The sequence below is a fragment of the Pelophylax lessonae genome (genome assembly GCF_965119305.1).
Source record: "Pelophylax lessonae genome assembly, chromosome: 11".
NCBI lineage: Eukaryota > Metazoa > Chordata > Amphibia > Anura > Ranidae > Pelophylax > Pelophylax lessonae.
Genome location: NC_138778.1, coordinates 73,687,750 through 73,700,598, shown reverse-complemented (window position 1 = coordinate 73,700,598; position 12,849 = coordinate 73,687,750). Strand labels below are relative to the sequence as shown.

General features: G+C 43.6%; 1 protein-coding gene across 1 annotated transcript in view; it reads right to left on the bottom strand.

The window, feature by feature from the left end:
• MLLT6 (MLLT6, PHD finger containing) overlaps positions 1 to 12,849 on the bottom strand; it is a 320,203-nt gene that overhangs the window by 303,096 nt on the left and 4,258 nt on the right. The gene's annotated exons all lie outside the window — the stretch shown is intronic.

Below are 12,849 nucleotides of genomic sequence, written 5' to 3'. Positions count from 1 at the left end.
CACATTCCCACCTGCTTTGAAAGTTCACTGATACTATAGGGTGTTGGCTGCAGAGAGAGCCAGCAGGAAGTTGAAAACCATTCAGCTGTTCAGAATGAGGAGATCAAGGACTCTATAATTTGTCCAGAGAAAATCTATTGAGTGCTGCCTCCTGTCGCTGTGTGAGCTGGGAGAGGAGGACAGACATACGTGTACCTCCCGACGCCGTGTGGGCATGGGAGAAGGACTGCTGCCGCCTGTCGCCGTGTGGGCTGGGAGAGGGGGACAGTCGGATGTGTGCCTCCCGACAAGCTGGTGAGCATGGGAGAAGACCCCCTAAAGCGATGTGAAGCTAAGGAGGGTAACCACGAGTGAAGACGTCTCAAAGGTGAGAAGACAAAGTGTTCCATGTGAAGAGTGTGAAGAGTAAAGGGACCTGTTAAATGAACTGTGTTCAATATGAAGAATCTGAAGAGTAAAGGATCCTGTTATAAATGAACATGTGCTGTGTGAAAGAAAACAAAGGGACATGTTCAATGGACAATGTTTGTGCTGTGTGAAAAGCAAACAAATGGACATTTGAGTGTCTGCTGTAGGATCAGCAGTGTCGGCCCAACAGTAGGTTGGAAAGACTTCTTAGGTAGGTTCCAGCTGTGAGAAGGTAGCCGCCCACAGAGGCAAGGATTTATTTTGTCTTTTATTTTATTTTGGCTGTTTTGATGCTTGCAATTGTGTTAAGTAAATTGCATGAATAAATCAGTCTTGTTTTCAACCTCTAATCGGCTATCTCTCTGTGAAAACGCACCCCCAAAGGGGTCATCCACGCCTACCACCGAGCTAATCCCTCACATATGGTGGAGGTATGCAGTGGGCAGAAGCAGCAAGATCCCTGCAAGGAAGTGCAAATGTTTGATGAACTTTGTCTGGTGCATGAGATTGCACAATCTATGTGTGCAGGAGAGAAGATCCTGACAGAAAAAAAAAAAAAAAAAAAAAGTGTTTTAAAGAGACAGGGGTCTCAAAATTTTTTGATGAACTTTGTTGTGTCTGGTGCAAGTGACTGCACAAACTGTGTGCGCAGGAAAAGAGATCCTGCAAGAGAGAGAAAAACTACATGTGTTGAAGAGACAGTGGTCTGAAAATTGTTTGCTGGACTGTGAAAAATTTGTTTGTGGAGTTATTGAAGATGGGGCGGTCCAAACGCCTGAAAAATGCAAAGATAGATGAAATGAGAGACCGGATTCTTTGGATGGAGGGGATGTTGCCGTCTGAACCAGCCCCATCCATGCCTAAAGAGAGTCTACTAAAGAGGAAGGTTGTTGTCCCTAGCAACACTGATGAAACTGCTATGGAGACGCAGTGTGCTCAGATGAAAAGTAAACTCAAAATGGAGGAGATGTTGAAACATCTGATTATATCAAATGCAGCTCAACAGCAAGCAAATGCAGCTCAACAGCAGGCAAATGCGGATTTTCAGCAGAGCTTTGCAGCTCAACAAAAGGCTCATCAAGAGAGCATGGCAGGCTGGAAACAGAGACGCCAGCAGCCAATGGAGGCCATCGGTTTGGAGGAAACCGAGTATGTGTGCAGGGCTGAGTTGGATGCCTTGCAACGGAAAATGGAAGAAAAGGAACAAGCCTTGGAATTGCTTAAAATGGAGCATAGAAACTTGCAGGAAATGAATGAACTACTCAAGTCTCATGTGTTACAGTGGGAAGAATCCACTGCTCTTCTTTTGGTCGAGTTGCAAAAACGCAGAGAGACTATAATGGAGAAAGATACCATCCTCATGGAAAAGGAAAGTGAAATTCAGACTTTGCAGAAGCAAAGTATGGCTGATATGTTGGAGTTGCGTAATCAGCTGGAAAAAAGTCTTCAGTGTTTGGAAGTTACAAAAATAGACCTGCAGGAGTCGCAGGAACAGAATGTTGCTCTGAAAGCGACATTGTCTCTCAGCGACAAAGAGAAAAGTGAAAGAGAGGCTAAATTACTGAGTACTGTGTATGAGCTCACTACTTTAAGCAATGTGGTAAATGAATGGCGTGCGGACTGTGAAAGTTGGAAAGGGGAAGCCCAACGTGTCCAGCAGCAGTTAAAGGAGAAAGAAGCCTGTGTGGCAGAATTACATTCTTATTCCCAGATGCTAGCCAATGAGGTGAAGGCTCTTATGCAGGGAAAAGAAGATTGTGAACATAAGAGGGAAAAAGTAGAGGCACAGCTTCTGGAATCGCAAGTCAAGGTGTCAGAAGGTGACCGATTGTGTGCTAAGCTGTCAGAGAAGGCAAACCGACTGCAGGTTGAGTTGGACAATGTTACAAATCAGCTTTCTCAAGCAGACAGCAAATCTAGAGAAATTGCGGAAGATTTTTCTATCTTGGAATCGCAGCTGCAAGACACGCAGGAACTCTTACAGGAAGAGAGGTGTCAAAGGCTGAGTTTTAGCACAAAGCTCAAACAAATGGAAGATGAGAAAAATGGCTTCCTGGAACAATTAGAAGAGGAGGCGGAAGCAAAGAAAAACCTATCAGAGCAAGTCGCAACATTGCAAGCTCAGATAGCGGATATGAAAAAACGCATGGAAGAAAGCGTTGGTTCATTACAGTGTGTTGAAGATGTGAAAAAGAAGTTTGATCAGATGCTTGGTGAAGAGAAGAATGTGTCTGCAAAATATGCAGAAGAACGCGCCCGTGCAGAAACGGAGGTGCGTGATAACGAGAGCAAAGCCCTGTTCTTGGCTCGCTCTTTGGAGGAAGCTCTAGAGTGTAAGGCTGAACTAGAAAGTGTTAACAAACAGCTGCGTACAGAAATGGAAGAATTGGTCAGCTCCAAGGATGATGTTGTGAAAAAGAGTTCAGGAGCTAGAAAAGTCTAAGCGAGCCTTAGAACAGCAAGTAGAAGAGATGAAGATTCCGTTGCAGGAACTGGAAGAGGAATTCCAGGCAACAGAGGATCTGTCCCAAAGAGGGGATAGTGTGCCTGATGCAGTTTTTAAAAGGATCAGTGTTTTGGGGTCTGTCCTGAGTGAGCCTCAGAAATGTGATGACATGTGGCTTGAATCACCCCTTTGGAATAAACCGTTCCTTCAAAAACTTCAAGCATTGGAAAATGTATCATTAGAGCTTCAGCAAACAAAGGAGCTGAGTAAGAAATGTGATGATTTCTCAGTTCAGGCTGAAAACCTAGTGGGGAAAACTAAGGCTGTTGGTGAAAACGTGAAGCAAATGAATAAGTGCCTTTCAGGGAGTGTTTCCAAAATGGAACTGGTGAAAGACGGGTGGCAGAAGTTTGATCGTGATCTTGAGATGCATTCCATGTGGAATTCAGATAGAGAAAAAGAACTAGGTGACCTTGAGCGGTCAAATAGTTCAGCAGAAAGTGCATTGAAGAAACCTGTAAAAGAATGTGTTGCAGTTCCATGCTTCTTCACTGATGCAGAGAGGAGGTCTATAATGGATACCACCCAGATCGCTGGGTTCAACTGTGTTGTTGCCTTTAACCCCTATGTTGGTGTAAGGAAAGTTGATGATGTTCTGGTTGACTACTTCTGTGAAGAGTTTGGCAAGAAATATAAACTGAATATCAAATCAAATAGTAGGCCTTTACTGCGACTCGCTCAGGAGGGCGAAAAGTTTAAGAAGTTGATGAGTGCAAATGCTTCCGATCTGCCTATGAATATGAAATGTTTGGTGAATGATATTGATATCTCTGGGAAAAGGAACAGGGGTCACTTTGAAGAAATGTGTGACAGCCTGTTGTCTCAATTGGAAAATCCTCTGCACAGCATCTTAGAGCAAGCAAAGCTCAAGAAGGAAGATCATTCCCTTTTACAACAAAAAGTCAATGATTGTGTACAGATGTATGGAGAGGCAACTCAAGTCACAGAGGGATGTCAAGAGTCCCTACTTGGAACAAAGCTTAGTGAAGCAAAGGTTCTCAAAGTTTTGTGGAAAACATTTATGGATTGCAGAGAGAGGCGTCTTAAGAATGTTGAAGACATTAAGACTAGCCCAATTGAGTTGCCTATGGATCACGGTCCTCCATGGTGGATTGGACAGACGGTTATGAGGGACAAGCTGTCTGACATTTATGAGAAAGCTGTCAATGAAGATGACAGAAACGAGAAGGAGCAAAATGATGCCAAAAATGCAGTTGAAGAATGTGTATATGAGATGAGAGACAAACTGTGTGGCATTTATGAGAAATCTGTCAATGAAGATGACAAAACAGTTTCATCCGGAAGCTTGAGGATAATAGGAGGCTTATCAGTGAGTCAGCAGTGCCTGACACATGCGTGCCTGGAAATATGTGTCCCAACCCTAGGGTTGAAACAAGAGGGGGGGGTATGTGACAGGAAGTCAGGTAAATCTGGGAATGTAGTCACTGAGAGGAGACACATTCCCACCTGCTTTGAAAGTTCACTGATACTATAGGGTGTTGGCTGCAGAGAGAGCCAGCAGGAAGTTGAAAACCATTCAGCTGTTCAGAATGAGGAGATCAAGGACTCTATAATTTGTCCAGAGAAAATCTATTGAGTGCTGCCTCCTGTCGCTGTGTGAGCTGGGAGAGGAGGACAGACATACGTGTACCTCCCGACGCCGTGTGGGCATGGGAGAAGGACTGCTGCCGCCTGTCGCCGTGTGGGCTGGGAGAGGGGGACAGTCGGATGTGTGCCTCCCGACAAGCTGGTGAGCATGGGAGAAGACCCCCTAAAGCGATGTGAAGCTAAGGAGGGTAACCACGAGTGAAGACGTCTCAAAGGTGAGAAGACAAAGTGTTCCATGTGAAGAGTGTGAAGAGTAAAGGGACCTGTTAAATGAACTGTGTTCAATATGAAGAATCTGAAGAGTAAAGGATCCTGTTATAAATGAACATGTGCTGTGTGAAAGAAAACAAAGGGACATGTTCAATGGACAATGTTTGTGCTGTGTGAAAAGCAAACAAATGGACATTTGAGTGTCTGCTGTAGGATCAGCAGTGTCGGCCCAACAGTAGGTTGGAAAGACTTCTTAGGTAGGTTCCAGCTGTGAGAAGGTAGCCGCCCACAGAGGCAAGGATTTATTTTGTCTTTTATTTTATTTTGGCTGTTTTGATGCTTGCAATTGTGTTAAGTAAATTGCATGAATAAATCAGTCTTGTTTTCAACCTCTAATCGGCTATCTCTCTGTGAAAACGCACCCCCAAAGGGGTCATCCACGCCTACCACCGAGCTAATCCCTCACAATATATATTGCAATTCAGCTTTATTATATATATATATATATACAGTAAAACCTTGGTTTGAGAGTAACTTGGTTTGAGAGCGCTTTGCAAGACAAGCAAATTTTTTAAATAAATTTTGACTTGATATACAAGCATTGTCTTGATATACAAGTAGCGTCATATATAAAAAAGAAGAGAGACGCCTCTAAAGTGTAGCAATATGGTTACATTTAATGAAGGTTCAATATTTAGCAACTCACATGGTTGATGATTAGAAGAGGCACATCTAAGTATGCAGGCATCTGGGGTAAAGCTGTCCACATAGACCGTCCTCTGCACAGCCATCTTCATCATCCCTTCCCCGCTGCACTCCACAAGTGATTCAAAGCCTCACTTTCAGATCACTCTACTGCAGGCTATTCTTCCCGGTCAAGATTGCAGACTGACAGTGGTGAGAGCCAGTGGTTCAGAAGACAGTCTATGTGGACAGCTTTTTCCCGGATGCCTGCATACTTAGATGTGCCTATTTTAATCATCAACCATGTGAGTTGCTAAATGTTGAACCTTCATTAAATGTAACCATATTGCTACACTTAGAGGCGCCTCTCATCTCTCTTATATTCTGTAGCTCTGCTAGATTTTGCTTCTAATCCCCTTGGGAAGGCTGCATATTGTGGATGGACATTTTATGGTTACACAACCTATCACATTGCTATAATCTTTGTATGTAGACTATAAACTGAAGGACTTGTGGAACGAATCATCTGAGTTTCCATTATTTCTTATGGGGAAATTCGCTTTGATATAAGAGTGCTTTGGATTACAAGCATGTTTCCAGAACGAATTATGCTCGCAATCCAAGGTTTTACTGTATATATATATATATATATATTGCAATTCAGCTTTAACATAGATAGTAAAGTTTGACTTATTACATGAACACAATGGGGGGGATTTTTTAAAGTGTCAAATAGCCCATAGCAACCAGTTTCTACCTTTTATTTTTTTCTTACAAATAGCTTAGAAAATGAAAATTCAAAAAGCGGTTTGGCTGTGCTCCAGTGGAGATTAGAGATGTGCTGGTTTTCGGTAATACGATAAATTGCGGTAATGAATAAGCACGGTATTGTTATCGTGGGCAGTTTAAAATACCGTGTTTGTTCAACCGGATAAAAGTATCTAAACCAGAAGTTCCCAAACACGAGTTGCATTTCAGTGGGTCGCTGGCGGGCCTCCCGCATTATGCCTGCGGCTCACTGCCACCTGCAAGCGCAGCCCGATATCCCAGCTGCACCTGTCAGCCAAGAACTGAGCGGCGCTGCTGCTTCCATCCTGTAGAGTTCGGCTCCTCCTGTCACAGTCAGTAATATTGCACTCCGCCTATGACAGGAGGAGCCATGACGTGATTGGCTGAACAGCACGCCACTGCACTCTTGACACCTGCAGCTATCCTGTCAGTCGGAGTCCCCTGCCTGGAATCAATCCTTCCATGTGCTGATGAGAGGTGGGGATGGATGGGACCAGCATGTGAAGAACACACAGGTAACCGAAGATGGGTCACCCTGTACCCTTCAACACCTCTACCTATGTAGCCAACCTCCTGTTCATGCCATACCTCCATCATGCCATGCCGCATGGCATGAAGGAGACAGGGCATGACGAAGGAGGCAAGGCATGATGCCCCCTTAATGACCAGGCCATCGGATCGGAGCCGAGTGCCAGGACCAGTCATCACCAGGTAGGTCAGACACTGCTTGGTGGCTTATTTTAGGCCTGGTTCACATGTATGTGTGTTGGCAACCCACATTTGCACAGGCATAGCAGCCCAATGATTCGAATGGGCTGCTATGTCTGCATTTTCGGCTGAAAAAAGGTGCAGGCAAAATTAAAAAAATGCAGTGGCCGTGAAATCCACCCTGCAAAAGGCACCATGCGACTTACCTGCAGTTCCTACACACACAAACTGTATTTTTAAATGCAGGGCCCCCGTATATAAAAACGCAGAAAGCTTGACAGTGCAGGAACTGCAGGTAAGTCACATGGTGCAAAAGCAGGATGGATTTCAAGGCCACTGCATTTTTTTTTTAGTACCACGATAATAACGTATATCGTGGCAAAACCTTAATCAATGAATCGCAGCATGGAAATCTGATACAGTCACATGCCTAGTGGAGACAAAGTTTGTTTTAGGCCCCTTATTCATCTCTCCCCACCACCCCCCATGATTACAATCTCTAGAATAAAACATGTCAGATCCTAGGTATGATTTCTGTGTGATTGTTGTACACTCATAGTAACTAACGCAAACAGCATTGCAAACTTCTAAATCTTGTACTTCTCTAACCTCATGACATGCCCCTTTCCAATGTTAGGTTTCCTGACATCTATAGCTCAATATTAGAAAAACCACATCCGCATATCACAGACAGCACATTGTAACCACACCAGTCCTGGCACCCGACCGCTGTAGGCTTCTGCACTATATGCACATCCTGCACAACCAAAACACACCTAAGACATGACAATTAGACATTTTATTACACCAATGCACTTGTCATAAAAAACACACCCTAGTGGCCCTAAACTTGTTAAGAAAACTCACAAACAAATGACCCATTTCATCTTGCTCCAGACCTACCCTACATGTCTGTTTACTTATGCCACAGTAAAGGGACTGCAAACTTTAGGCCTCATGCACAATGGACGTTTTCACAGCGGCTGTTTTTGGCTCCAGACGTTTTTTTTCCTGTAGCCAGGAAACTCCCCAGCATGTTATCCTATGTGTCCATGCACACATAGGTGGTTATCAGCAGTTTTTGAAAGGGGTGTTTTCTGGCTGGAAAAAAACCCAGAACTAGTCGGTTTTGAGAGGAGTTTTTCAGCTGTAAAAAAACGCCTAAAAAATGCTGAAAGGCAAAAAAAAAAAAAAAAAAAAAAAACCTCTGAAAAAAGCAGCTAGTCGGCGTTTATCAGCGTTTTTGAGCCATAAGCGCTTGTGGGAGTATAGTTTTGCTAGAGCTAAAAAAAAAACGCTACAGCTGAAAAATGCTACTGCAAAAAAAAAAAAACTGAAAAACTCCTTCTATGGCTACAGCTTTCTACTGGCGTTTTGATAATGTCCAGTGTGTATGAGGCCTTAAAGTGATTGTAAAGTCAGAAGATTTTTTTATCTTAATGCATTAAGATAAAAAAAAAAAACCTGTGCGCAGCAGCTCCTCCTCAATCCCCCGTAATACTTACCTGAGCCAAATCTCTATCCAGCAATGTGCACCACTGCCTCGGCCGTCCGGGGCTCTCCCTCCTGATTGGCTGAAACAAAGCAGTGGCGCCATAGGCTCCCACTGCTGTCAAAGTCAGTCAGACAATCAGGAGAGAGGGGGGGGTGGGGCCTAAACCGCAGGACACAAGGAGCTGTGGCTCGGCTCGGGAACCCCTATAGTAAGCGGCTTGTTGTGTGGGCACTGGTCAAGGGGGAGGGGCCAGGAGAGCAAAAGAGGGACCAAAGAAGAGGAGGATCTGGGCTGCTCTGTGCAAAACCAACTCCACAGACATGGTAAGTATAATGTTTATTATTTTAATTATATGGGATATTTTTAAAAGAAAAAAACGAGACTTTATAATCACTTTAAAAGCGGAAGAACAGCCCAATACCCCGCAATCATTATTGTGAGTGGAGTTCAGTCTTATGTGTCAAAATGAAAAATCCAAGTTTTTCTCCCTTTATTTTGCAGTTTTCAGTGCAGTCGCATGACTTCACATTCCAAGAGCAGCAAGTGGGCGTGGTTACTGAAAGCCAGTGACATCACTTCCAGGGAGGAACCCTGTTCCCGTGTAGCCAGTGGGCGTATACAGAATGGGAGGAGCTGATCATGGGTTCCCGCCCAGTGTTCTCTCATCAGTAAGGAAGCATTGTGCATCCTAATTCATGAGAAAAGCTCACAGTCTACAATGATCATAGTACAGGCAACCACACTAAGTCCATGTTTCCACTAGTGTGAATTGTCATGCAACTTTACACAAAGTCACAGGCTATTGATTTTAATGGCACCCATTACCATCTGTGTGACTTTGAAAAGGTACCTGCACTGCTTTGATGCAACTTTTGATGCGACTGATCCAGAGAGTGTAAAGTTGGATCAAGGCTGCACTCAAAGTCTCCCTCCAAAGTCACACTCACACTGGGGAACTGGCGCCCTCTTGTGGTGGCCGGGAGTAATCACTGTTGTAATGACTGTTTCCACTGCCTGTTTGTTCTCAATGCATTCCCATCTCCCTGTCCAGTTAGTTACCTTTGACAGGGAGTGTGGTTATTATTATTAATTTAATTTATTTTTTAAATTTAAAAAAAATAAATAATATATATATATTTTTTTTTTAATTATATATATATATATATATATATATATATATACAGTGGGTACGAAAACTATTCAAACCCCCTTAAATTTTTCACTCTTTGTTATATTGCAGCCATTTGCTAAAATCATTTAAGTTCATTCTTCTTCCTCATGAATGTACACATAGCACCCCATACTGACAGAAAAACACAGAATTGTTGACATTGTTGCAGATTTATTAAAAAAGAAAAACTGAAATATCACATGGTCCTAAGTATTCAGACCCTTTGCTGTGACACTCATATATTTAACTCAGGTGCTTTCCATTTCTTCTGATCATCCTTGAGATGGTTCTACACCTTCATTTGAGTCCAGCTGTGTTTGATTATACTGATTGGACTTGATTAGGAAAGCCACACACCTGTCTATATAAGACCTTCCAGATCACAATGCATGTCAGAGCAAATGAGAATCATGAGGTCAAAGGAACTGCCTGAAGAGCTCAGAGACAGAATTGTGGCAAGGCACAGATCTGGCCAAGGTTACAAAAAGATTTCTGCTGCACTTAAGGTTCCTAAGAGCACAGTGGCCTCCATAATCCTCAAATGGAAGACGTTTGGGACGACCAGAACCCTTCCTAGATTTCAGGAAAATTTGTCAGGCCCTGATGTAAAGTAAAAAAAAAAAACGGACAATTGCGCGGTCGTGCGACGCTGTATCTAAACTAATTTGGCGTCCTTTTTTTCCCACAAACAGAGTTTTCTTTTGGGGGTATTTGATCACCTGTGCGATTTTTTGATCACGCGCTATAAACAAAAAAAGAGCGTAAATTTTGCAAAAATAGCAATATTTTTCACATTTTTTTTATATGAAATTCCCCCCCCAAAAAAATGTAAAAATCTAAATTTTTTAACATTTTCGGCCAATTTGTTTTATGCTACATATGTTTGGTAAAAAAAAAAAAAAAAAAAAAAAAAAAAAAAAAAAATCGCAAAAAGCGTATTTTGATTGGTTTGCACAAAAGTTATCGCGTTTACTAACAAAGGGAAAGATTTTTGTCATTTTTGTTGTTTTTTTTTTTTTAACGCGTAATGGCGGCGATCTGCGATTTCTTTTTTTGCGGTACTGCGACATTGCGGCGGACAGATCGGACCCTTGACTGACATTTTTGACACTTTTGGGGTTACCAGTGACATTTCTACAGTAATCAGTGCTATACATATGCACTGTTACTGTAAAAATACACTGGCAGTGAAGGGGTTAACTTTTTTGAAAGGGAGGGGCTATGTGTGTCCCTAGGGGCGTGCTTTCTACTGTGATTGGCTGTGGCTTCAGATGTATGAAGAGTGATCAACGGTTCTACATAGTAGAACCGTATGATCATCCTTCATACACAGGGGAGAATGACAGGCAGCTTGTTTACACAAGCCGCCCGACTTTCTCTCTCTCCCCCAACGATCGCAGAGTGACCGGCGGACATCGGGTCCGCCGGTCACACGCGCGGGGGGGTGCGTGACCGCGCGGGAGCAGGAGCGCGCTCGCTCCCTAGACCCTCACAAGCTAGTGACGTAGCCCTATGTCACTTTGCCTGTGAGGGGCTGACTGCCGACATAGATCGGCGTTAGGCAGTCGGCAAGTGGTTAAAAGTGCCCTTATAGCAATCCACAATTTGTAATTTAGAGTTCCCCTATAGCAGGCTAAAAAAAAACACTGCCTTTAGAATCCCTTCCTTCTGCTTGCCAGGACTACATGTCCCATTAAGCATTGCTCCTCACACATTTACAAGCTTACTGACGTATAGAGGATGTACTGACAGGTATGGAGAGTAGGATCGGGCTTGGGTGTGTTCAGGATCCCGCCAGGATGCCTACACTCCACATGGCTAATCACAGGCAGTGAGATTTACCGATCCACAGCTGCACAGATTGGGAAATGTCTCACTGCCTGTGATTAGCCGTGTGCAGTGTTTGCTTCCTGGCATGATCGGGCAGGTGGGATCCCGAACACACCCGAGCCCATCTCTAATAGAGGGTGTACTGAGCTGTAGGTGTGCTGCACTGTGTATACTGACATGTATGGACGGTGTACTGAGCTGTATGTGTGCTGCACTGTGTATACTGACATGTATGGACGGTGTACTGAGCTGTATGTGTGCTGCACTGTGTATACTGACATGTATGGATGGTGTACTGAGCTGTATGTGTGCTGCACTGTGTATACTGACATGTATGGACGGTGTACTGAGCTGTAGGTGTGCTGCACTGTGTATACTGACATGTATGGAGGGTGTACTGAGCTGTATGTGTGCTGCACTGTGTATACTGACATGTATGGAGGGTGTACTGAGCTGTATGTGTGCTGCACTGTGTATACTGACATGTATGGAGGGTGTACTGAGCTGTATGTGTGCTGCACTGTGTATACTGACATGTATGGACGGTGTACTGAGCGGTAGGTGTGCTGCACTGTATTTTCTGATATGTAAACAAATAATGCATTCTGTATGCAGGACAACTGATTATGAAAATAGTTGACAACTATTTTCACAATCGATTAGTTGTTTCAGCTCTAAGATATACCAACATGTATGTAGTGCAAGGGCATGTCCAATTGGATAGACTAGGTAGGTCCCCCTAGTACATAGTTTTGGCAGCTCTAAAGTTAATTGTACAAAGATTGTAGAATGTTTAGTGACCCTAAATCCCCGTACACACGTACTGATCATCGGCCAAATGATCGGCCGTCTTTTGTCCAGGGCTGTCGTGTCTGTTGAAAACTGCAAAAGACTGCACACGAATTTTGTCGGCCAACAACAGACGACTGCAGAAGTGATGTCATGTTCATGTGATGGTTAACTTTCCTTGTCTTTTTTCTTTTCTGAGCATGCCCAGTCTTGCTAATCTGCTGTCTGTCGGCCGAAATCTGTACTGACGGGCAAACAATCGGCCGTTCTGGTGTTGGCCAACAAAAATTTTAATGCCTGCACACCCGATTCTGTTCGGCCGAAAATGCGCTGTCGGCTGTCGGAAGCATCATACTAACAAGCCTACAATCGGCCGTCGGCCGAATATTTACGGCCGACAATCGGTACGTGTGTACGAGGCATTAGTTCTACCAACAAGCATGTAGTGCAAGGGCCTGCTTTATTGGATACAAAATTAAATTGTTTAGGTCGGTCCTTAGAATACATCGGTTTCATAGAACTAAAGTGAATTGTACAAAGACTAACATGTACGATGAGCCTAATGGTGGCCATCCATCTTCAATAAATGATCAATGTCTTCTTCCAATCGATCTCTACTGATAGGAATAACCAATCTATAGTCAACAACCC